Source organism: Triticum aestivum, chromosome 4A (assembly GCF_018294505.1).
Source record: "Triticum aestivum cultivar Chinese Spring chromosome 4A, IWGSC CS RefSeq v2.1, whole genome shotgun sequence".
NCBI lineage: Eukaryota > Viridiplantae > Streptophyta > Magnoliopsida > Poales > Poaceae > Triticum > Triticum aestivum.
Genome location: NC_057803.1, coordinates 414,890,590 through 414,918,099, shown reverse-complemented (window position 1 = coordinate 414,918,099; position 27,510 = coordinate 414,890,590).

Here is a 27,510-nt window from a genome sequence, read left to right as displayed (position 1 = left end):
GTTTTAACAATATTAAGGGAAATCTCTGAAATTTTGCTAAGTCTAATAATTCATCAGTTTTAAGCATCATTTAGCTGTTTTTCAAAGGCTACAACTATTGCTCTGTACATCCTATGATTTTGTGCCTTATATCAATTTTTTAGCATTTTATGTGAAATACATGTTAGTATCACTTTCATCCATATTAGAGTTCATTTGCTTGATCAACAACAGCTCTAAAGTAGCTATGAAAATAAAGCTATTTTTTGGTTTTTCTGTTAACTGAGCATAGAACTTTGTGATTTTCATAGGATTTAATCTATGCATCTAACGAATTTGGTCCAATGGAAACATTTGAGCCTTGTCAAGTGTACTACCTTCCCATATACTTTTTAGTCTTTTTAACAGTAGTTTAACCACAGTTTAGAGGTTGTCTAGAGGGCTAGTTCTTGTAGATTTAGCAAAGCTAGCTACTGCTACAGTAACATTCAGTTAGTGTAGCAGGGCAGCAAAGGAGCAGCAGCAGAGGTGGGCGCGGCCACACTCTGCACACACAGCACGCACGCACACGAGCATGTCGGCAGCCACGGCGCTGGCCAGGGATGCAGCGCCCGAGTGGTAGCCGTAGCAGTGGCGGCGGTGATAGGAAGCAACGGCGGCAGCATGGGCCGCAATAGCAGAGGGAAGTAGCAGCATGGCAACAACACAGCAGGAGCGGCTAGCTGCAGCGGACAGGGACGGGTGAGCGGGCGGTGGGCTCGCGGAGTGAGGGCGACGGGCGAGGCCCGGTGAGGTCACGAGGGTGAGCAGGGGGCCGTGAGTGCTTGCACGCGGCAAATGCCGGCGGTGCGGGGTCGGCGTGACAAGCACCATGCGGCAGCAGGCACGGGCTGCTAATGGAGCGCAGCAACACGGAAGGGGGCAACCGCAGCAGGGGAGCGAGGGCAGTGATACGTCTCCAACGTATCTACTTTTCCAAACACTCTTGCCCTTGTTTTGGACTCTAACTTGCATGATTTGAATGGAACTAACCCGAATTGACGTTGTTTTCAGCAGAATTGCCATGGTGTTATTTCTGTGCAGAAATAAAAGTTTTCGGAATGACCTAAAACTTCACGAAGAATATTTTGGGAATTTAAAAAAATACTGGCGAAAGAATCAACACCAGGGGGCCCACACTCTGTCCACGAGGGTGCAGGGCGCCACCCTGCCTCATGGGCCCCCTGAGGCTCCACCAACGTCAACTCCAACTTTATATATTCACGTTCGGCGAGAAAAAATTCGGAAAGAAGGATTCATCGCGTTTTACGATACGGAGCCTCCACCAAGCCCTAATCTCTCTCGGGAGGGCTAATCTGGAGTCCGTTCGGGGCTCCGAAGAGGGGAATCCATCGCCGTCGTCATCATCAACCTTCCTCCATCACCAATTTCATGATGCTCACCGCCTAAGTGAGTAATTCCATCGTAGGCTTGCTGGACAGTGATAGGTTGGATGAGATTTATCATGTAATTGAGTTAGTTTTGTTAGGGTTTGATCCCTAGTATCCATTATGTTCTAAGACTGATGTTGCTATGACTTTGCTATCCTTAATGCTTGTCACTAGTGCCCGAGTGCCATGATTTCAGATCTGAACCTATTATCTTTTCATGAATATATGTGAGTTCTTGATCCTATCTTGCAAGTCAATAGTCACCTACTATGTGTTATGATCCGGTAACCCCGAAGTGACAATAATAGGGACCACTCCCGGTGATGACCATGGTTTGAGGAGTTCATTTATTCACTAAGTGTTAATGCTTTGGTCCGGTACTCTATTAAAAGGAGGCCTTAATATCCCTTAGTTTCCAATAGGACCTCGCTGCCACGGGAGGGTTGGACAAAAGATGGCATGCAAGTTCTTTTCCATAAGCACATATGAATATATTCGGAATACATGCCTACATTACATTGATGAACTGGAGCTAGTTCTGTGTCACCCTATGTTATAACTGTTGCATGCGGAATCGCATCCGACATATGATCCATCACTGATCCAATGCCTACGAGCTTTTCGCATATTGATATTTGCTTAGTTACTTTTTCGTTGCCACTGTTACAATCACTACAAAAACTACTACTATTACTTTTGCCACCGTTACCGCTACTTCCATATTACTTTGCTACTAAATACTTTGCTGCAGATATTAAGTCTTTCAGGTGCGGTTGAATTGACAACTCAATTGTTAATACTTGATAATATTCTTTGGCTCCCCTTGTGTCAAATCAATAAATTTGGGTTGAATACTCTACCCATGAAAACTATTGCGATCCCCTATACTTGTGGGTTATCAAGACTATTTTCTGGCGCCATTGCCGGGGAGCATAGCTCTATTCTTTGAGTCACTTGGGATTTATATCTGTTGATCACTATGAGGAACTTGAAAGATGAAAGAACCAAGATTTTTCTTTCAACTACAAGGGGAGGTAAGGAACTGCCATCTAGCTCTGCACTTGATTCACCTTCTGTTTTGAGTAAACTTGCGACACCTACTCCTGCTATTGATTCTGATATGTCGCATGTTATTGATGATGCCACTTCTTCTATGCATGATGCTTATGATGAAACTATTTCTATGCTTGATAATACTGTGCCACTAGGTGAATTTCTTGATGAACAACTTGCTAGGGTTAGAGAGAATGAAATTATTGAAACTGATAATATTGATGAAAGTGATGATGAAGATTCTCCCCCTAGATATGAATTGCCTGATGTGCCTGAGGCTTATGTTATGGATGAAGAAACTGCTAGAGATCTTTTAGCTTGCAAAGATATATATGATCTTAAGAAATTGTTAGCTAAGCTGAAAGAAAAATCTTTGAATGCTAGAATGAAATATGACCCTGGTTTTGCTACTTCACCTCTCTGTATTTCTGATAAGGATTATGATTTCTCTGTCAATCCTGAGATAATTATTTTGGTTGAATTCGATCCTTTTTCTGGCTATGAATCTGAAATTGTTGTGTCACATCTTACTAAATTGAATAATATAGCCACCATATTCACTAATGAGGAAAAAATTCGTTACTACTATATCCTTAAGTTATTTCCGTTCTCATTAAAGGGTGATGCTAAAATATGGTTTAATTCTCTTGATCCTGGTTGTGTGCGTAGTCCCCAGGATAATTTATTACTTCTCTGGTAAATATTTCCCCGTTCATAAGAAACAAGCTGCCTTAAGGGAAATATATAATTTTGTGCAAATTGAAGAAGAGATTCTCCCACAAGCTTGGGGGAGGATTCTCCGATTACTTAATGCTTTAAATGATCATCCTCTCAAGAAAAATGAAATACTTGATATCATTAATAATGGACTAACCGATGCTTCCAGAGACCACCTGGATAGTTGTGATGGTTGTATTTTTAGGGAAAGAACTGTTGATCAAGCTGAATTGCTATTGAATAATATGGTGAGTAATGATAATGATTGGACACTTCCCGAACCAACTCCTAAGCCAACTCCAAAGAAAAGGGGTATTCTATTTCTCAGTCCTGAAGATATGCAAGAGGCAAAGAAATCTATGAAAGAAAAGGGTATTAAGGCTAAAGAAGTTAAGAATTTACCACCTATTTAAGAGATACATGGTCTTGATAACCCTACACAGGTAGTAAAGGCAAATTCTCTCTATAGATTTGATAAGGGTGAAATACCATCTACTAAGTTTGCTAGCCAATGCTTGGATGAGTTTGATAATTTTATTGTTAAATAAGAAGACTTCAATGCTTATGTTGGTAGACAATTGAAACGTAATGCTTATATGATTGAACTCTTGAGTGATTATATGTCTAGAGTTAAAGGTGAACTTAAACTTATAAGTAAACATGCTTCTATGGTTACCACTCAAGTAGAACAAGTGCTTAAAGCTCAGAATGATTTGCCCAGTGAATTAAATAATAAGAAAAATGATAATGTTGTTAGAGTTGTGACTAGGGGGGTAGAATGACTCAGGAACCTTTGTATCCTGAGGGCCACCCTAAGAGAGTTGAGCAAGATTCTCAGAGAACTAATATTGATACATCTAGTTCTTCTAAGAAGAAGAAAAAGAAAAATGATAGGACTTTGCATGCTTCTAGCGAACCTATTGTTGACACAACTGAGAATCCCAATGATATTTCTATTTCTGATGCTGAAACACAATCTGGTAATGAACATGAACCTAGTGATAATGTTAATGATGACGTTCATGCTGATGCTCAACCTAGCAATAACAATGATGTAGAGATTGGACCTATTGTTGATCATGATAACCCACAATCAAAGAATCAACGTTATGATAAGAGAGACTTCGTTTCTGGGAAGCACGGTAAAGGAAGGGAACCATGGGTTTAGAAACCCATGCCTTTTCCTCCTAAACCATCCAAGAAAAAGGATGATGAGGATTTTGAGCACTTTGTTGAAATGATTAGACCTATCTTTTTGCGTATGCGTTTGACTGATATGCTTAAAAGGAATCCTTATGCTAAGTATATGAAAGATATTGTTACAAATAAAAGAAAGATACCGGAAGATGAAATTTCCACCATGCTTGCCAATTATACTTTTAAAGGTGGAATACCTAAGAAACTAAGAGATCCAGGAGTACCAACTATACCATGCTCCATTAAAAGAAACTATGTTAAAACTGCTTTATGTGATCTTGGAGTCGGTGTTAGTGTTATGCCTCTCTCTTTATATCATAGACTTGATTTGATTAAGTTGACACCTACTAAAATATCTTTGCAAATAGATGATAAATCAACTACTATACCTGTTGGTATTTGTGAGGATGTGCATGTTGTGGTTGCTAATGTTACTATTTTAACGGACTTTGTTATTCTTGATATCCCTGAGGACGATAGTATATCTATTATTCTTGGTAGACCATTTTTGAATACTACAAGGGCTATTATTGATTGCAACAAACACAATGTCACTTTTCATGTTAATGGTAATGAGCATACAGTACACTTTCCGAGGAAACAACCTCAAGTCCACAGTATCAATTCTATTGGAAAAACTTCAACAATTACTATTGGAGGTTTTGAATTCCCTCTTCCTACTGTCAAGAAGAAATATGATATTCTTATTGTTGGGGATATGCATATCCCCATTGATGTAACTTAGTGTTATTCGAAAATTCTCCGGTTTCATGTTATTCGGAAAGAGTTTGATAACAAGACTTGATCAACCTTGTTAGTGGATTCCTTTTGATGAGCATGAGATGGATGAAGATAGAAAGCACAACTCTCTGTACCCCTTTTTTACTTTCTATTATTTAGATTAAATAAAGCAAAAATAGTATTTTCTATCTGTTTTCCAAATTATCCTTGCAATAAAAAATACCCTGAAAATAAAAGTTCTCCAAATGTCCTGAAAATTATATATGATTTTTTGTAGAATATTTAAGAATATCTGGCACTGAGAACACACTAGGGGGGCACACCACCTGGCCATGAGGGTCCAGGGCGCGCCCACCCCCCTGGGGCGCGCCCCTGCCTTGTGGACCCCGCGTGGGCCCCCTCCACTTATTCCAGCACCCACACACTTCGTCTTCCTCCAGAACAAATCCTCCCATAGCTCAAACCCGTGTTATAGCTCATCTTGCTGCCATTTTCGATCTCCTTGCTCAAAGCTCCATTCACAAAACTACTTTGGGATTGTTCTTCGGTATGTGACTCCTCCAATGGTCCAATTAGTGTTCTAGTGCTTTATTTGTTGCAAATTTTTGCTGCTTAGGTGACCCTGCTCTTGAGATAGCATGTCAAATTTATGTGGTTGAAAGTAGTTTTAATGCATGATATAGCCTCTAGGCACTTGTGGGAGTAGTTACTATCAATCTTGTTGAGTTTGGTTCACTTTTATTTTGAGTCACTAAAAATTTCAGAAATTTTTCAGAGAAAGAAAATTATGAAGAGATTGTTGAGGGGCTCTTCGAGCCGAAGCTCGAAGGATAAGCAAAGTGAAGAGAATAAGAAGCCCAAATATAATCTCCCTCGCACTATGGAGGTTCGGCCGTGCGATTGGCCTTGTGATGAGTTCTTGAGAGCTGCCGGGATTTACGAGGACTTTTATTATTTGTCTGAGAATGCAGGCCTCACCGATTTCCTCTGCGACCAGAGCGAACAGTATCTCCTCCTCACTAATATTTTCATGCAAATGTTTACTTTCATGCTAAGAAATCACCACCTTTAGTGGAATTTCACTTATATGATGAGGTTAAGGAGATATCACTATATGATTTTTGTCAGGTATGTAAGATACCCTTTGCGGGCAGCATCGAGGAACCACATCATAATGATGTGGAGGGGTTTATTGATACGATTGTTGTAGGGGATATGAGGAAAGTTTCTGATGCAAGAATTACTAGCATACATTTTCCTGTTCTATGTTACTTTGCAATATTTGCTAGTAGATGCTTAATTGGCCGCGGGAACAGTGGAAATCTTAGTGCTCCTGATATTGTTATTTGCCACCATGCTTTGTTTCGTGATACCACTTTCAGTTTAGGCGCTATTGTTGCCAAACGATTAAGTCTGAACCGTACAAAGGGCCCCATCTTCGGCGGCATCTTTTCTTTGCACCTTGCTGCACACTTTGAGATACCTATTAGGCATTATGAGAAAGAAGAAAAGTTGATGCCTCCTGTTTTTCTAGATTATAAGATTATGGTAGCACATGACTTTATTGTTAAAAATAAGAAGAAACTGCTTAAGTATAATTTGATTTTTGGCAAAACTCACTATGAGGTTATTACCTTGCCTGCGCCCTCTTTGTTAACATATTTTCAGGCACGTACCTCATCTTGTCGGAGGCCGTTTATGCATACTGGAGCCTGACACCAGCTCCAGAGCCTGAGCCGGAGCCACCCCTTGACCCTTATCTACAGTCTGTTTATCAGTAGGATCCGGAGGAGATCGCCAACCAGTGGCACCTAGAGGACACTCCTCCGTACACTGGAGAGGGCAGCTTTGAGCCATGGCCCTAGACCAACTTAGGCCAAAAGCCTAAGCTTGGGGAGTACATATTTCTCACTGACATTACATTCATGTTCACACACTCATGCTAGTTGTTGGTGCTTTATGACCCACAAGTATAGGGGATCTATCGTAGTCCTTTCGATAAGTAAGAGTGTTGAACCCAACGAGGAGCAGAAGGAAATGATAAGGAGTTTTCAGCAAGGTATTCTCTGCAAGCACTGAAACAATAGGTAACAGAAAGTTTTGTGATAGGATAATTTGTAACGAGTAGCAAGTAATAAAAGTAAATAAGGTGAAGCAAGGTGGACCAATCCTTTTTGTAGCAAAGGACAAGCCTGGACAAACTCTTATATGATGTAAAGCGCTCCCGAGGACACATGGGAATATCATCAAGCTAGGTTTCATCACGTTCATATGATTCGCGTTCGGTACTTTGATAATTTGGTATGTGGGTGGACCGGTGCTTGGGTACTTTCCTTACTTGGACAAGCATCCCACTTATGATTAACCTCTATTGCAAGAATCCGCAACTACAACAAAAGTATTAAGATAAACCTAACCATAGAATGAAACATATGGATCCAAATCAGCCCCTTATGAAGCAATGCATAAACTAGGGTTTAAGCTTATGTCACTCTAGAAACCCATCATCTACTTATTACTTCCCAATCCCTTCCTCTAAGCCCAAATAATGGTGAAGTGTCATGTAGTCGACGTTCACATAACACCACTAGAGGAGAGACAACATACATCTCATCAAAATATCGAACGAATACCAAATTCACATGACTACTAATAGCAAGACTTCTCCCATGTCCTCAGGAACAAACGTAACTACTCACAAAGCATATTCATGTTCATAATCAGAGGGGAATTAATATGCATATAGGATCTGAACATATGATCTTCCACCAAATAAACCAACTAGCATCAACTACAAGGAGTAATTAACACTACTAGCAACCCAAAGGTACCAATCCCGGGCTTGGAGACAAGAACTAGATACAAGAGATGAACTAGGGTTTTGAGAGGAGATGGTGCTGGTGAAGATGTTGATGGAGATTGCCTCTCCCGATGAGAGGAGCATTGGTGATGACGATGGCGATGATTTCCCCCTCCCGGAGGGAAGTTTCCCCGGCCGAACAGCTCTGCTAGAGCCCTAGATTGGTTCCGCCAAGGTTCCGCCTCGTGGCGGCGAAGTCTCGTCCGGGAAGATGGATTATGATTTTTTCCTCATCAAAATACTCCATATAGCAGAAGATGGTCATCGGAGGGCTACCAGGGGCCCACGAGGTAGGGGGGCGCGCCCAGGTGGTAGGGCGCGCCCCCACCCTTGTGGGCAGGGTGTGCCCCCCTGGTGAACTTCTTGCGCTCGGTATTTATTATATATTCTGAAAATGTCTTCTGTGAAGTTTCAAGACTTTTGGAGCTGTGCAGAATAGGTCTCTAATATTTGCTCCTTTTCCAGCCCATAACCCAGCTGCCGGCATTCTCCCTCCGTAACATCCCAAAATTCTAAATTTTGGAATGTTATATTAAATAAATAATTGTGATTGTTGTGTGGTTGATTGTGTGAAATTGAGTGGAAATAGAAAATTTTTTGAAAGTTGAATGAGAGGGAATAAAAGGACTTTCCCAAAACTTTTCATTTTGAATTTTGATCTCCATGAATTCAAATTCATTTCATCACAAAACCCTAGAGTGGAGATAGTATGACTTCTTCCATTTAAAGAAATGAAAAAAGGGGTTTTGAAGTAGATTTGAATTCCATTTGAACAATAGTCCAACTCAGAGACTTTATGCCACTCAAGGATTTTCATGAGAGAAGATAATAGGACTTCTTTAAAATATGTGAAATAGAGTGGGAAGTGATGAGGAGCACTTTTGAATTTCATTTGGTTCACTTTTGGAAAGTTTTTCGTTTTGAGTTTCAAAAGCATTTCCATTCGTTCAAATAAAATAAAGAGAGAAGGAAATAGGACTCCTTCAAATATCAGAAAGAAAATATGGAAATGGATTATGAAACCAATAGAAGTTATTTTAACAATATTTGAAATCATTTGCATCTCATGATTTATTGCATTTTGGAGTTTTCTGGGATATTCAAATATTATTTTCCACTCAAGAAAAATAAAGGAGAGAGGATAGAATGACTTCCTCAAACAAAAAGGAGCTGGAGAATTCATTATAATATTATTTGGTTTTTTGGAGTTTATTTGGTATTTATTTTCTTGGCAAAAAGTGCATTTACTGCATTAGATAAAAAAATTCAAAATTATATGTGCTGGGATTGATGTTCATTATTCTATATATTATCAATGGTGATTTTAGGAATTACTATGGAATTTTTATGAATTTGTTGGAGTTGTTTTTGACCTCACCATGTTTTCTGTAACAAAAAAACAAAAAAAAAACACACGCACACCGCACTACCTGGACCGAGGCCACTTCGGCCCAGGGGCGCACCGACCGGCCCAGCCACAGGCCAGCTAGGCCAAGGCCCAGCTGTAGCGCTAGGGCAGCCAGCGGCAAGCGCCCTAGGGCCGCATGCATGAGCCGCCAGCTCCTCCCTTCGCTCGCTACCTGCTGCTGCCGCTGACGCATGGGGCCCGCCCATCGTCCCTAACCTCCCGCAGACCTCGCTGGATGAGCACACGCACGCCCGAACCTGCCGGCCGAAGCTCTAGGGATAGAGCTTATCCCTCGCTCCCCGAGCTCCTGACTGCGCCTATAAAACCTCCAAGACCCCCTCTCTCCGTTCTGCCAATTCGCTCGTCCTCTCGCACATCACAGGCGCCGCCTTCGTCAGTTGGATCTCGCCGGCTGGAGCTCCATTCGCCGGAGGAGCTCGACGACCGTAAGCCACCCCGAGGCCTCAAACTCCGTCAAACTACTCCCCATGTTCTTCCGCACCTAGTTGACATCTCATTTTGCCCCTAGGTTCGCCAGAGACGCTGTCCCCGCGACCCGCGTCCTCGCCGGAGCACGGAGACGCCGCACTTCGCTCCTCCCATCCGGGTCACCCCGATGCGCGCCATCGCCACCACCGGACTGCCCACGTCGTGCCCATCCCGTTCGTCTCCTCCCCCAACGCCGAGGAGCACCGCCGCCACCGCCCGTCCGCCGCCTGACGCCAGCGCCGCCGCCCCTGTTCGCCGTCCTCGCTCGCTGTAAGCTGCCCGCTTCTTCCTGTTCGTTTAGTTTTTTTTTGTATTAGCTAGGTTTTGTTTTAGTTCGGTTAACCACGGTTTTAAATAAACCGTGCGGTTTAGTTAAAAAAATCCGGTCTTCGGTTTTCATTTTTTTTGCCGCGGTAGCTGTTTTGCTTAGGTAGCGGCCGTTCACCGAATAGCTTCCGCAGCGAATGCTGCTCGGCCAGTAGGAAGCTGCCACGTGGCCAGGGACCTGGTCGCGAATAAAATTTTCACAGTCAAGTCCCTGTAAATTTCAGTTTAGCCCCTAAACTTCAAATGGTTGTATCTTTTTAACTGTAACTCCAAATTCGACGAAACCAGCGGCAAAATGTTCGTCTCAAATAGCTTTATCCAGAAAACCAACTTTGAAAACTTTTTGCCAAATTCAAATTTGAACCTTATTCAGATTTGAATTCAAACTTCAATTGACCGTATCTCCTAAACCGTAGCTCCGATTGATGTGATTCTTTTTGCACCGTGTCACCGTTGCCAAACCCTATCACTTGGACCTATCTCACGATATTTTTTCACACATTAGGATCTGTCCATAGTAGTTTTACTCGTATGCCTAGTAGGCACTGTGGTCCACGTCACAATTTTTGGCACCCATGCCCTATGTTGTTTTGCACTTAGTACTTACTTTCGATAGTTAAGTCTGTTGTGTGTTCCTTTGGCTTTTTCGAGTCTTTTCATGTTGCATGTTATTTGGTTCTTTGAAATGATTGCTTATGTGAATTCAATGTTTGACTTTATAGATTTTCATCGGAGAGTGACGAATAGTTCTATTGAGTAAATTTCTAAGAGTGATATAATCTTCATCAACTGTTACCAGGCAAGTTCACATTTGACCATTCTTCCAATCACCTATGTTTTATATTATGCACTTAGTCCTTTTGTGGTAGGATTGCATGGTAGGATTTATTGTTGCCAGATGGCTATGACGTTACCTAGTAGTTCATTGGAGGTAGGTCTGATCTATACAACCTTGTCACCACCGTGTAAGTTTATTTCCGCCTCGCAAATGTAGATGTGGAATTGGGAAGTGTTCATGGTGAGACATGAGTGACAAAGTAGTAATCAGGAACAAGACTTGTAAATGAACTACCTGGGCGGAGGTTTGGTTTGAATGGTGGCGAAGTACAGTGGGAGCATGCATGGGAAATCGATGGTGGTGCACCACTAGTGGTCCGTCCGCCCAGGCTCAATGAGATCAATCGTATTCTCATGTCTAGAAGCTTACGTGTGCAGCCACAAGCCAATATGGGCTCTGGCTTAGTTGAGTAGTTAGTGTGACCCCTTCCGGGATGGGCTAGCAGATGTAGAATGATGTAGGTGTACCGGCCTATCCGTGGGTTAAGGGGGAACATTTTCGAAAGACTATGTCTCGGTCATCCTGTTCTCAAACGCCAGGCAGTGTGAGAACTTCAAGGGAGGTGATTGAGTCTTGTGGGGAAAAGTGCGCAAACCTCTGCAAAGTGTTAAAGCCTAATCGATTAGCCGTGTCCCCAGTTACGGACAACTTGAGCATCTAGTAGTGGAAATGCTGGGAGATCTCATCACTCTTAATTTAAACAGTTGGGTTTAAATGAAAATTTGGGAATGGATTGAGTTGGGTTTACCAACTCATCCTATGCTATACAGTAGTGGTAGAACGATATCTTTTATTCTAGGGAAAAACTAGCTTTATGCAAAAACTAAACTTAGAGCTTTCCATCAGCCAAATTGCATGTACAAATAGGTTCATTATTCTTATGATGTGACTTGCCAGTACATTCAATGTACTGACCTACGGGGCTGCAACGTCTTATGTTGCAGGAATTTTCTACGACGAGTAAGAGTTATGTTGTAGGGTTACGGTCTACACTCAACTTGCCGTTGGCGTTGATGGGACTCCACACCCGTTCGATTGTTTCCGATGAGACTTATGAGGTATATGTCAGTTTTACATTATTTATACATGTGATTGCACTTTGATATATACATTGATGTACTGTGTGTGCCAGCATACCGATCCAGGGATGGCACAGATACACAGAGGCTTGGCCGTTTGAGGTCGGGTCGCTACAGATATGGTATCAGAGCACATGTTGACTGTAGGATGTGACCCTAGAAACTGGAAAGCCCTTAGGATTTCTCTTAAACTTTATTTTGAAAAAGGTCCTTTACCTCTCTTCTTTTCTGAGCTTTATCAAATCTTTCCTTTTACCTCAAATAGTTAGACAATACCCCGTTCACTTTGGACCACACGGAGAATGAACTGAAGCCACTCCGAGAATGACAAGATATCAGACTTCACCATATATTAGAAGACTTGAAGCTACAATAGTCGAAGCCTCCGAAGAATTGAAGAATTTGAAGACACTGAATAATTCCAAGATTTATATGAACTTTAGAGGACCAAATCCCTGTTGTATACTTACGTTAGATGCGATGTTTGTGAGCTGTCATTGTTTGATGTTTTTCCTAACAGCCACAAATAAAACTTATTTTCAAAACTATATTGTGTGTATTGTGTGTATCTCTCTATCCCTCTTATCTCATCCCGAAACCCTTGGAACCAATAGATGATGAATGAAGATGGACTTGCATTCTCTGAACCGATCACTCAGTTGGAGGCAGAGCTATGGATTCAAAACATGGAGAATCACTTCAGGAGCAATTTGGTTGCAAGGAAGTATGATGTTCAATACGCTCTTCAGTACTTTACAAAAAGTGCTGCAACCTGGTGAAAAATGCATCAGGCCATACAAGGATGTAATGGAGCAAAAACTTAGGAGGAATTCAAGATGACTCTACTGAGGTCTCATCTTATTCAGAAGCCCTATGGCAATAAAATGAAGAAACCTTGTGCATGCAAGATTTGTGGTGAGATAGGACATACCCATGAGGAACACAAGGATGGATGCCCTCATTGTGAAGGAAATCACCAAGGTGAAGAATGTCCAACTAGGCAGGTTACTTGTTTCTTGTGTGAAGGAACTACGCACTACCCTGCCTAGTGTCATATTTATCCCAAGGTACAAGAAATTACCAAGCAGCAGAAGGAAGCAGTGAAAGAAGCCCTCGGGGAAAGTTTAAAAGAACCTGTGATGAAGGAAGATGCTAATGACCCTGATGGAGAAAGACTAAACAGATTTTACTTCAATGCTTGCTATTCATGTGGAGAAGAAGGACATTTTTCACAGTATTGCACGAAGGAAAGCCAAGAGTATCTAGGAAACTTCCCGACGGAAGAAGTGGAGTTTGATCGACAAGAGATAGAGGAATTGATCGGAACAAAGAAGTCGAGGAAGAGAAAGAGCATGTATCCCCAGAATAACCCAATTTCTGCAGAAAAGGACATGAGTCAAATCACTTGTTACAGGTGCAAGGATTTAGGTCATTACGCTAGCAAATGCCCAACAAGGAAGCCAAGAACCCAAGGAGCCAAGATAACCACCAGGAAGCCCCTGGATTTGTCTGAAGTCATTTGTTTATGCTGCAAAGGAGTAGGACATTTTGCGAGAGAATGTTCAGACCCGAGGAGAGCTTGAGCAGAGTAGTTGAGATCTTGATATGGGAATAAAGCATGTAATAAATATGGGATGCACTTTTATTTTTGTTGGGGATGTTGAGTTGAGTTGTGAAATGGGAATTGTAATGGTTCGTGAAGCAATAAAAGTTGATGTGGTTGGAATCTCATATGAGGTGTCATGAGTTGTTTGTTGATTGTGAGTACCTCTCTCGCTATATCACCTAGACTAAAACCTCGAACCCATGGACAAGCTGACCCCAACTTTTCCCAGAAAAACAACCACATTTCACTTAAGGAAATACATATAGTATCCTGAGTACCCCTTCTATCTTATGCCTGCAGATGACAACCCTTTACGAGTCTTTTCTGAAGGGCCCGGAAACGATCATGACCCTGACCAGTGATCAGGATTACCCGAAGATCCTGAAGGACATGATGAAGCATATTCAACTTGAAGGAGATGCAGTTTACAAGGGTTATCCTTTCATGGAGAAGGGAGTTGAACTCTGGTATGTGGAGGTACACCTCCACTGTGTGAAGGGAGTTTGCCCAAAGACTATGGGGCAATACTTTTTCATTTCTCGAGTACCACGAGCAAGATTCTTTGACTCTATTCGTGAAGTTGCTATGGAAGCCATGCGTCAGATTGGAGAAATACTAGAAGCAAGACTCCGTCACACTCAAGAATACCTGAGGGAGGTGCATGCAGAGATGATGGAGATGAAGCTAATGGCCACCACGATGAAGCAAAACGTCGATGATTTGAAGGATCGCATTGCACAATTCTAGTGGGACTGAAGTATCTTCAAGAAGGACAAATGAATAAAGATGGAAGTAATGCTTGACCATACCAAACTATGTGGGTGGCAGCTTTTGTAATAGAGTACTTTTGCAATTTGAGTTTTGAGTAGTGGTTAAGGATGTAATAAAAGATTTGATATGAAGAGAGTATGAATTATGGATAAACCAGTGCATTTTTTTTGCGATACTTGTCTGTGTGAACACTTGACCAATGGAAAAGGAAATGTATTCCATAGAGTGGATTTTGGACAAATGAGTTGGAGTTTGGTTTTAGTTATGATGGTTACCCCGAGAGTATGAAGTAATGAAGTACTATTGGATTTAAATGAGATGTAATGTTGGAATATGGAACAATAATAACTCCAAGGATGAGTTAAAGATATACAAGTGTTGAAGTGGGCCATAACCCACAGGACCCAGGATTTGATAAGGAAACAAGCACAATCTTGTTGAAGGAAAGAATTCTGAAGGAAGCTGTGATTTCATCAGCATACGGTTCATAGGAGGTTACGTAAACCCGAGAGTTGTGAAGAAATGATAGAGGTTTATTTTTTTGGCTTGCAGAACCAATGGATTACCCAAACCCAGTTCATGGGGAAGAGAAGTTCTGCAATGCTTGTGAGGATGCCCAAGTGTTAGAATACGTGATTCACTATCTGCGTATGTGGTAATGATTCAAGTACGGGATGGATTGGCCCCCATACCGGAGACTTCTATCATGAACTATCATATGTTGATGGAAAATCAGAGAGCTTGAAAACCCTAGAAGAGTGTCGACACGACAAATCAAAAGCCTTAGAATGGCAGGATGATGGAAACCCTGTACAGGCACCTTTTGCCAATCGTAGTTTATGCAGTGAGGTTCAACCCAGACCCATTTCCTGCAGGAGAAACCAAAAATTGTTGACCACCATCAGATTTTCGATAGTTGTTTAGCATTGGCGATAGACCTATCACCTAAGAAGACTCAGTCTCGGGAGGATCTTATTTGTATGAAAGGACTCAAGTTTTTGAGGAAAAAAATGGTTATGCCCTTACCGGAAGAACACCAACGAAGGAGCGATCCCGGAGAATATGAGAAGACTGACACTGTCAACACAAAGGATGGAGTACATGAGTTTTGTTGGAACCGTAACCATGCTTCTAAGGGTGGTAGCACCCCATACCTTGTGTTGATGAATGGATTTTCAAGGAGACCCCCCCCCCCCCCGAATCTAACCTTCTTTCTAGCCTCTCCGAATCTCGAGGACGAGATTCATTTTAAGGGTGGTAGTTTGTAACATTCCAAAATTCTAAATTTTGGAATGTTATATTAAATAAATAATTGTGATTGTTGTGTGGTTGATTGTGTGAAATTGAGTGGAAATAGAAACTTTTTTGAAAGTTGAATGAGAGGGAATAAAAGGACTTTCCCAAAACTTTTCATTTTGAATTTTGATCTCCATGAATTCAAATTCATTTCATCACAAAACCCTAGAGTGGAGATAGTATGACTTCTTCCATTTAAAGAAATGAAAAAAGGGGTTTTGAAGTAGATTTGAATTCCATTTGAACAATAGTCCAACTCAGAGACTTTATGCCACTCAAGGATTTTCATGAGAGAAGATAATAGGACTTCTTTAAAATATAGGAAATAGAGTGGGAAGTGATGAGGAGCAGTTTTGAATTTCATTTGGTTCACTTTTGGAAAGTTTTTCGTTTTGAGTTTCAAAAACATTTCCATTCATTCAAATAAAATAAAGAGAGAAGGAAATAGGACTCCTTCAAATATCAGAAAGAAAATATGGAAATGGATTATGAAACCAATAGAAGTTATTTTAACAATATTTGAAATCATTTGCATCTCATGATTTATTGCATTTTGGAGTTTTCTGGGATATTCAAATATTATTTTCCACTCAAGAAAAATAAAGGAGAGAGGATAGAATGACTTCCTCAAACAAAAAGGAGCTGGAGAATTCATTATAATATTATTTGGTTTTTTGGAGTTTATTTGGTATTTATTTTCTTGGCAAAAAGTGCATTTACTACATTAGATAAAAAATTCAAAATTATATGTGCTGGGATTAATGTTCATTATTCTATATATTATCAATGGTGATTTTAGGAATTACTATGGAATTTTTATAAATTCGTTGGAGTTGTTTTTGACCTCACCATGTTTTCTGTAACAACAAAAACAAAAAAACACGCACGCACACCACACTACCTGGACCGAGGCCACTTCGGCCCAGGGGCGCACCGACCGGCCCAGCCACGGGCCAGCTAGGCCAAGGCCCAGCTGTAGTGCTAGGGCAGCCAGCGGCAAGCGCCCTAGGGCCGCATGCACGAGCCGCCAGCTCCTCCCTTCGCTCACTACGTGCTGCTGCCGCTGACGCATGGGGCCCGCCCATCGTCCCTAACCTCCCGCAGACCCCGCTGGATGAGCACACGCACGCCCGAACCTGCCGGCCGAAGCTCTAGGGATAGAGCTTATCCCTCGCTCCCTGAGCTCCTGACTGCGCCTATAAAACCCCCAAGACCCCCTCTCTCCGTTCTGCCAATTCGCTCGTCCTCTCGCACATCACAGGCGCCGCCTTCGTCAGTTGGATCTCGCCGGCTGGAACTCCATTCGCCGGAGGAGCTCGACGACCGTAAGCCACCCCGAGGCCTCAAACTCCGTCAAACTACTCCCCATGTTCTTCCGCACCTAGTTGACATCTCATTTTGCCCCTAGGTTTGCCAGAGACGCTGTCCCCACGACCCGCATCCTCGCCGGAGCACGGAGACGCTGCACTCCGCTCCTCCCATCCGGGTCACCCCGATGCGCGCCATCGCCACCACCGGACTGCCCACGTCGTGCCCGTCCCGTTCGTCTCCTCCCCCAACGCCGAGGAGCACCGCCGCCACCGCCCGTCCGCCGCCTGACGCCAGCGCCGCCGCCCCTGTTCGCCGTCCTCGCTCGCTGTAAGCCGCCCGCTTCTTCCCGTTCGTTTAGTTTTTTTTTGTATTAGCTAGGTTTTGTTTTAGTTCGGTTAACCACGGTTTTAAATAAACCGTGCGGTTTAGTTAAAAAAACCCGGTCTTCGGTTTTCATTTTTTTTGCCGCGGTAGCTGTTTTGCTTAGGTAGCGGCCGTTCACCGAATAGCTTCCGCAGCGAATGATGCTGGGCTAGTAGGAAGCCGCCACGTGGCCAGGGACCTGGTCGCGAATAAAATTTTCACAGTCAAGTCCCTGTAAATTTCAGTTTAGCCCCTAAACTTCAAATGGTTGTATCTTTTTAACTGTAACTCCAAATTCGATGAAACCAGCGACAAAATGTTCATCTCGAATAGCTTTATCCAGAAAACCAACTTTGAAAACTTTTGGCCAAATTCAAATTTGAACTTTATTCAGATTTGAATTCAAACTTCAATTGACCATATCTCCTAAACCGTAGCTCTGATTGATGTGATTCTTTTTGCACCGTGTCACCGTTGCCAAACCCTATCACTTGGACCTATCTCACGATATTTTTTCACACATTAGGATCTATCCATAGTAGTTTTACTCGTATGCCTAGTAGGCACTGTGGTCCACGTCACAATTTTTGGCACCCATGCCCTATGTTGTTTTGCACTTAGTATTTACTTTCGATAGTTAAGTCTGTTGTGTGTTCCTTTGGATTTTTCGAGTCTTTTCATGTTGCATGTTATTTGGTTCTTTGAAATGATTGCTTATGTGAATGCAATGTTTGACTTTATAGATTTTCATCGGAGAGTGACGAATAGTTCTATTGAGTAAATTTCTAAGAGTGATATAATCTTCATCAACTGTTACCAGGCAAGTTCACATTTGACCATTCTTCCAATCACCTATATTTTATATTATGCACTTAGTCCTTTTGTGGTAGGATTGCATGGTAGGATTTATTGTTGCCAGATGGCTATGCCGTTACCTAGTAGTTCATTGGAGGTAGGTCTGATCTATACAACCTTGTCACCACCATCTAAGTTTATTTCCGCCTCGCAAATGTAGACGTGGAATTGGGAAGTGTTCATGGTGAGACATGAGTGACAAAGTAGCAATCAGGACCAAGACTTGTAAATGAACTACCTGGGTGGAGGTTTGGTTTGAATGGTGGCGAAGTACAGTGGGAGCATGCATGGGAAATCCATGGTGGTGCACCACTAGTGGTCCGTCCGCCCAGGCTCAATGAGATCAATTGTATTCTCGTGTCTAGAAGCTTACGTGTGCAGCCACAAGCCAATATGGGCTCTGGCTTAGTTGAGTAGTTAGTGTGACCCCTTCCGGGATGGGCTAGCAGATGTACAATGATGTAGGTGTACCGGCCTATCCGTGGGTTAAGGGGGAACATTTTTGAAAGACTATGTCTCGGTCATCCTGTTCTCAAACGCCAGGCAGTGCGAGAACTTCAAGGGAGGCGATCGAGTCTTGTGGGGAAAAGTGCGCAAACCTCTGCAGAGTGTTAAAACCTAATCGATTAGCCGTGTCCCCGGTTACGGACAACTTGAGCATCTAGTAGTGGAAATGCTGGGAGATCTCATCACTCTTAATTTAAACAGTTGGGTTTAAATGAAACTTTGGGAATGGATTGAGTTGGGTTTACCAACTCATCCTATGCTATACAATAGTGGTAGAATGATATCTTTTATTCTAGGGAAAAACTAGCTTTATGCAAAAACTAAACTTAGAGCTTTCCACCAGCCAAATTGCATGTACAAATAGGTTCATTATTCTTATGATGTGACTTGCCAGTACATTCAATGTACTGACCTACAGGGCTGCAACGTCTTATGTTGCAGGAATTTTCTACGACGAGTAAGAGTTATGTTGTAGGGTTACGGTCTACACTCAACTTGCCGTTGGCATTGATGGGACTCCACACCCGTTCGATTGTTTCTGCTGAGACTTATGAGGTATATGTCAGTTTTACGTTATTTATACATGTGATTGCACTTTGATATATACATTGATGTACTGTGTGTGCCAGCATACCGATCCAGGGATGGCACAGATACACAGAGGCTTGGCCGTTTGAGGTCGGGTCGCTACATTATGTAAACCTTGTAAAATAAGAGAGAATAGGCATAAGTATTGTGACATAATGTGTAATAACAACCCATAATGCAATAAATATCGATATAAAAGCATGATGCAAAATGGACGTATCAACTCCCCCAAGCTTAGACCTCGCTTGTCCTCAAGCGAAAGCCGAAATTGAAAAATATTTCCACATGTTTAGAGATAGAGGCGTTGATAAAAATAAAATACGGACATGAGGGCATCATGATAATTCTTAGAACAACAACTTATATAATTCTTGTCATATGATCTCTTATGCTAGAGTAATAATTCAATCACAATTTTAAGTATGAATCATAAGCTTCATTCAAAACTAACAAACTATAATCTCAGTCATTGGAGCAATTGCAATTTATCATAACATAGGAAAGAGTCAATATAAGAGATTTTCAGCAAGTCCACATACTCAACTATCATATAGTTTTTCACAATTGCTAACACTCACGCAATTCTTATGGGTATGGAGTTTTAATCAGACATAGAGAAAGATAGGGGCTTATAATTTTGCCTCCCAACGTTTTACCTCAAGGGTAATGTCAACAATAATAGTTCATGAAAACTCACATCTAATTAGCCATATATACTAGGATATTTCCAACATGTTGTGCTTGCCAAAAGATAAAATGTAAAAGGGAAGGGTGAAGATCACCATGACTCTTATGCAAGGTAGGTGATAAAGGTAAACGATAGGCCCTTCGCAGAGGGAAGCAGAGGTTGTCATGCACTTTTATGGTTGGATGCACAAAATCTTAATGCGAAAGAACGTCACTTTATATTTCCACTTGTGATATGGACCTTTATTATGCAGTCCGTCGCTTTTATTTCTTCCATATCACACGATCGTATAAAGCTTATTTTCTCCCACACTAAGAAGTCATACATATTAAGAGAGCAATTTTTATTGCTTGCACCGATGACAACTTACTTGGAGGATCTTACTCAATCCATAGGTAGGTATGGTGGACTCTCATGGCAAAACTGGTGTAAGGGTGTTTGGAAGCACAAGCAGTATCTCTACTTGGTGCGATGAATTTGGCTAGCATGAGGGGGAAAGGCAAGCTCAATCATGTTGGATGATCCATGACAATATAATTTATCTTTGATGTAAGAAAACATAACCTATTATGTTGTCTTCCTTGTCCAACGTTAACTCTTTAGCATGTCATATTTTAATGAGTGCTCACAATCATAAAAGATGTCCAAGATAGTATATTTATATGTGAAGACCTCTCTTTCTTTATTACTTCCTATTAATTGCAATAATGACCAAAACTATGTTTGTCAACTCTCAACAACTTTTATTCATCATACTTTTTTATATGTGAGCTCATTACTCTCCATAAGATCCATATGATCTCTTTTATTCTTTTTATTCTTTCTCTTTTCTTTTATTCACTCAAGATCATGGCAAAATAAACAAGCCCTTGACTCAACACTAATCTTTACTATATATAGCTCACGGACTCGATTACATAGAAAGATCATAAAGAAAAACTCACAACTAGATCATACTAAAACATTATTCTACTAGATCAAGATATTACCAAAAGGATCGAACTAAGAAAAATGGTAAAGATAAAAGTGATGGTGATATGATACCGGGGCACTCCCCCAAGCTTGGCAGTTTCCAAGGGAGTGCCCATACCAGATACTCAATTCTTCTTTGTTGGTGAAGAAGGTGATGGTTTTGTTGATGGCGTAGGCTTGTCGTCCTTCTTCCAAGGCATAGGCTCACCATCATAGAAGGATGATCGAGTCCCCTGAAACCTCAAATCTGCAGCCAAACTCATCCTCTTGAATCTATATTCATACTCACAATTTTGATTTTGCAGGTCATAGATCTGGCCTTGGAGGTGCTCGATTTTCTCATGAAGCTTGAAGATGGCCTCCCCAATGTCCTTGACGTCTAGCTTGTGGTTGTTGGTGAACTCCATGATCATAATGTGATTGGAATCTAGTCCACGCTCCACCATCTCCTGACGCTTGAAAACTTCTTGCTCCAATGCCTCGAGCCTTGCCTCCATGCTTTCTGTCTTCCTTGGTCCCTCAACATCGCGGATGTGCAACAACCCCTCACTCATCTCAATGGTTTGAGGGTGTTGCAGCATGTCCGCGAGGTAGGGGTTGATCACCTTCTCGAAGAACTGGTCCTTGGGGCACTTGAAGACGACATGACGACCTTGATCTGTTAGAAAAATAGCTCGAAACAAAGACAGGAGATTTTTGCGTGATACGGGAGTCAAAACCTCTGGGAGATTATATAATGAATTTTTACCGACCAAAATACGTGTCGTGTAAGAAAACGGAGTCCGGAGAGCACACGAGGTGCCCACGAGGTAGGGGAGCGCGCCCAGGGAGGTAGGGCACGCCCTCTACCCTCGTGAAGGCCTTGTGTCCTTCCCGGACTGCTTCTTATTTTTATATTTTTATAAATATTCCAAAATGGAGGAAAATGCCATTAGAACTGTTTTGGAGTCGGTTTACTTATCGTACCACATACCTATTCCTTTTCGGAGTCTGAAATGTTCTGGAAAGTGTCCCTTATGAATTCCTCTGGGGTTACGGTTTCAATAACATTGGTTTCAACATTTATAGGATTACCTGAGATATAATGTTTAATTCTTTGACCGTTCACCACCTTCGGATTTGTGCCTTCGGAGTTGTTGATTTTTATGGCACCGGAACGATAGACCTCCTCGATAAGGTAAGGACCTTACCATTTAGAGAGAAGTTTTCCTGCAAAAATCTTAAACGAGAGTTGTATAGCAATACATAGTCACCTATATTAAACTCACGCTTTTGTATCCTTTTGTCATGCCATCTTTTAACCTTTTCTTTAAATAATTTGGCATTCACATAGGCTTGGGTTCTCCATTCATCAAGTGAGCTAATGTCAAATAACCTCTTCTCACCGGCAAGTTTGAAATCATAGTTGAGCTCTTTAATAGCCCAATAAGCCTTATGTTCTATTTCGAGAGGTAAGTGACATGCTTTTCCATAAACCATTTTATACGGAGACATACCCATAGGATTTTTATATGCAGTTCTATAGGCCCATAATGCATCATCAAGTTTCTTGGACCAATTCTTTCTAGATCTATTAATAGTCTTTTGCAAAATTAATTTGAGTTCTCTATTGCTCAATTCTACTTGACCACTAGACTGTGGGTGATAAGGAGATGCAATTCTATGATTAACATCATATTTAGCAAGCATTTTACGGAAAGCACCATGAATAAAATGTGAACCACCATCAGTCATTAAATATCTAGGGACTCCAAACCTCGGAAAAATAACTTCCTTAAGCATTTTAATAGAGGTGTTATGATCAGCACTACTAGTTGGAATAGCTTCTACACACTTAGTAACGTAATCAACAGCAACTAAAATATGTGTATATCCATTAGAGGAAGGAAAAGGTCCCATATAATCAAAGCCCCAAACATCAAATGGTTTGATAACAAGTGAATAATTCATAGGCATTTCTTAACGTCTACTAATATTACCAATCCTTTGACATTCATCACAAGACAAGACAAACTTACGGGCATCCTTGAAGAGAGTAGGCAAATAAAAACCGGATTGCAATACCTTATGTGCAGTTCTATCTCCAGCATTGTGACGCCCCCGAAATCGTACACTAATCATACACGCAAATGTGTATGATCAAGATCAAGGACTCACGGGAAGATATCACAACACAACTCTAGACACAAATTAAACTAATACAAGCTTTATATTACAAGACAGGGGCCTCGAAGGCTCGAATACAAATGCTTGAAGACACAAGTGTCAGGGGAAGCAAAATATCTGAGTACAGACATAGATAAACAAGTTTGCCTTAAGAAGGCTAGCACAAATAGGGATACATATCGAAAGAGGCGCAAGCCTCCTGCCTGGGATCCTCCTAAACTACTCCTGGTCGTCGTCGGCGGGCTGCACGTAGTAGTAGGCACCTCCAGTGTATTAGTAGTCATCATCGACAGTGGTGTCTGGCTCCTGGAGTCCAACGTCTGGTCGCAGCAATTGGGTATAGGAAAGGGAAAAAGGGGGAGCAAAGCAACCGTGAGTACTCATCCAAAGTACTCGCAAGCAAGGAGCTGCACTACATATGTATGCATTGGTATCAAATGGAAAAGGAGGGTATCATATGTGGACTACACTGCAGAATGCCAGAATAAGAGGGGGATAGCTAGTCCTTTCGAAGACTACACTTTTGGTATCCTCCATCTTGCAGCAGAAGGAGATAGTAGATGGTAAGTTCGCCAAGTAACATCACATAGCATAATCCTAACCGATGATCCTCCCCTCGTCGCCCCGTGAGAGAGTGATCACCGGTTGTATCTGGCACTTGGAAGGGTGTATTTTATTAAGTATCTGGTTCTAGTTGTCATAAGGTCAAGGTACAACTCCAAGTCGTCCTATTACCGAAGATCACGGCTATTCGAATAGATTAACTTCCCTGCAGGGGTGCACCACATTTCCCAACACGCTCGATCCCCTTTGTCCGGACACACTTTCCTGGGTCATGTCCGGCCTCGGAAGATCAACACGTCGCAGCCCTACCTAGGCACAACAAAGAGGTTAGCACACCGGTCTAAATCCTATGGTGCAGGGGTCTGGGCCCATCACCCATTGCACCCTGCACGTTGCGTATGCGGCCGGAAGCAGAACTACCCCCCTTAATACAAGAGAAGGCTTACAGTCCAATCCGGCGCGCGTCGCTCAGTCGCTGACGTCACGAAGGCTTCGGCTGATACCACGACGTTGAGTGCCCATAACTGTCCCCGCGTAGAAGGTTAGTGCGTGTAGGCCAGTGGCCAGACTCAGAACAAATACCAAGATCTTGTTAAACGTGTTATCTTGAAATAACCGCGAACGCGGACCAGGGCCAGGCCCACCTCTCTCCTAGGTGGTCTCAACCTACCCTATCGCTTCGCCACAAAGATCCACACAGAGGGCCGTCGGGAAAGTATGTCCTTCCAGCCCCCAGTTCGTGAATCAACCGCGGGTACTCCTCGAGCCAACCCGACTTTAGTCATCACATGTATCATGTATAAAGTATATAGTATATACCCGTGATCACCTCCCGAGTGATCACAGCCCGATAGTATAGCATGGCAGATGGACAAGAATGTAGGGCCACTGATGATAAACTAGCATACTATACTAAGCATTAGGATTGTAGGTAAAGGTAACAATAGTAGTAGCAAGGACAGGCTATGCATCAGGATAGGATAACGGAAAGCAGTAACATGCTACACTACTCTAATGCAAGCAGTAGGGACAAGAATAGGCGATATCTGGTGATCAAAGGGGGGGGGCTTGCCTGGTTGCTCTGGCAAGAAGGAGGTGTCGTCATAATGTAGTCGATCACAGGGGTATCGACAGCATCTCCGGGTCTACCGGAAAGAAGTAAAGGAGGGGGAACACAATAAATAATAGAGCAATCGAAGCATCACAAAGCATAACAAGGCAATACGTGGTGCTAGGGGTGACCTAATGCGGTACTAGGTGCTACCGACGAAAGGGAGGGGGGCATCCGGGAAAGTATTCCTGGTGTTTGACGTTTTCAGACAGATGAACCGAACGCGGATTGTGGCATGTTCGCTATGCTAGGGATGTGTGGTGGACGAACGGACCCCGTATTCGGATTAGTCTCGTCGTTCTGAGCAACTCTCATATACAAAGTATTTTCATCCGAGCTACGGATTATTTTATATTAATTTTCAAAGATTTAAACAATTTTTAGAATTTCTGGTTTTATATTAATTCGAATTAAAAACAGAATATACTTTTGTCACCTAGTGCTACCCTAGCATGTGAGTATGACAGTGTGGCCAGTGGGGTTGGGTTGACCCGGTCCAAGGTTGACTGGTCAACATATGAATAGTGTAAGTGGGTCCTGCGTGTCAATGCCTTTAGTTTAATAAAATGGTAATTAATCAGGGTGGTCCCACATGTCGTTTACACTATACCTAACCACTACTTAGCCTAACTACTAATTAGCTAACCGAAAGAGCTCCTTCACGGGCGCGCGTCGCAACGCGCGACCTTCCTTTCATGTATGTGATGCCGACAAGGTCTGGTACAGGCCCACCATGTGGCCAAGAAGTCAAACGTGCAGAGGCATGCACGGGAGCCGCTGGCACATGCATCTCTCTCGTAGTATAATTTTCTCCCCCCTGATTTTCACGGGTGGGGCCCGGTGTGTTTCCTAATCATGCTAACCTGATTTGCCAAAAAAGGAAGGTTCGCTCGTGTCGGAAATCGATCGTGCCAACGCGCGCGCGCGAGATAGCATCGCTCTTAGCTAACCTACCTAAACAGAACCGGCCTCATCCACACAAATACGCACACACACAATGCGCTCACACACACAACTACACACACAACACGCACACGCACTGGCACACACGGCCATGGCCGTGGCCAGCAGCAACAGCAGGCAGCGGCGGGCAACAGTACTCGAGCAGCGGCAGCACCTAGTGGCAGCAGCAGTATGAGAGCAGCAGCAGCACCTAGCGGGAGCAGCAGTACGAGAACAGCAACAAGAGCAGCGGCAAGAACAGCAGCAAGCATCGGCAGTACACATCAGCAAGCAGCCATGCGATGATGGATGGGCGAGGGCACGGCTAGGGCGCGTATGGGGCTCGAGCAATGCGCGGCGGACAGGCGCGGGCGCGCAGCCAGGGGGGAGGCACGAGCGCGCGCATGAGCTGAGCTCCGGGCGTAGCCTCAGGAGGACGCGAGCGACAGCTATGGCGACGGATCGAAAGGGGAAATGAGGGGAATCGATGGAGAAGCTCACCGCGGAGCCTGTGGACGTGGTCACGGAGCACGGGGATGGCCGGACACGACGAATTCAACAACAAGTGGCTGCCGATGTCGTGAGGAAGATGACCTGATGGCGAGGCTATGCGGCGTCCTGACTTGATTCACTGGAGCAGACGAAGGAGTCAACGGTGAGGGAGCGCTTGGACATGTTGCAGCGACGAGGGGAGTCCAGTGGCCGCAGGACCGACGAGGTGGTGGCGACCACGCGCTCGGACGAAGAAGAAAAACAAAGCGGTGAGCGAGGGGGAAGAATGGGTGGACTAGGGTTTGTCCGATGCGTTGGGGAGGGCTTTATACACCTCGGGGTGCCTGTGGATGATCGACACGGCATCGGAGGAGGCCATGGCGGGCATAGATGCACTCCACGCACATGCACTGCCTCCTCTCTGTACATAGGAGGAAGAAAAAGGCCATGGTGGGCTTGGGCCTGCACTATAGCATTGGGCTACAACTGCGTAGTGTAGCTTTTCGTTTTTCCATTTCCTTTTCTGTTTCTTTTTTCTTTTTCTTTTTTGATATTGTGTTCTATCTACTTCGCCTAGGAAACGAATTTATTTAGTCATGAAACTTGACACACAAATACTAGGTAATATTTTGAGGCCACACAACAAGTCTCACATTATTTGGAAATCACATTTACTTTTAGGATTTAAAATGGCCAAACTAGATGTTATCGGACGTGTTTAAAGGTTACTGGGGTTAATAGGGTTAACCAAATAAGTTGGTTTCTACATGATAAATTATCAGTGGAATTTATGGAATAACGCGAACATTTTTATTTTACTCTTTGATGAAATATTATTTTGACTCTATTTTAAATTCGAATTTGAATCGTTTTTGAACCATTGCGAGATCGGCCATAGTAATCGTGGTGACATGACATTATTAGCAGGGGATTACTGTAGCTTAATTATCGGGGTGTCACAATTCTCCCGCACTACAAGAAATCTCATCCCGAGATTTAAGAGGTGGAATAAGGGGGAAAGGTCTGGTTACGAAATTCTAACGAATATTCTCGGTCTTGGTTTCTCTTCTCGAAGAGGTCAATCCATAGCGTTGATGTCTTCATTCCTATGCATCAATGCATCATGATGAAGTTGTCGTCCTTCCTTTATGATCTTCACC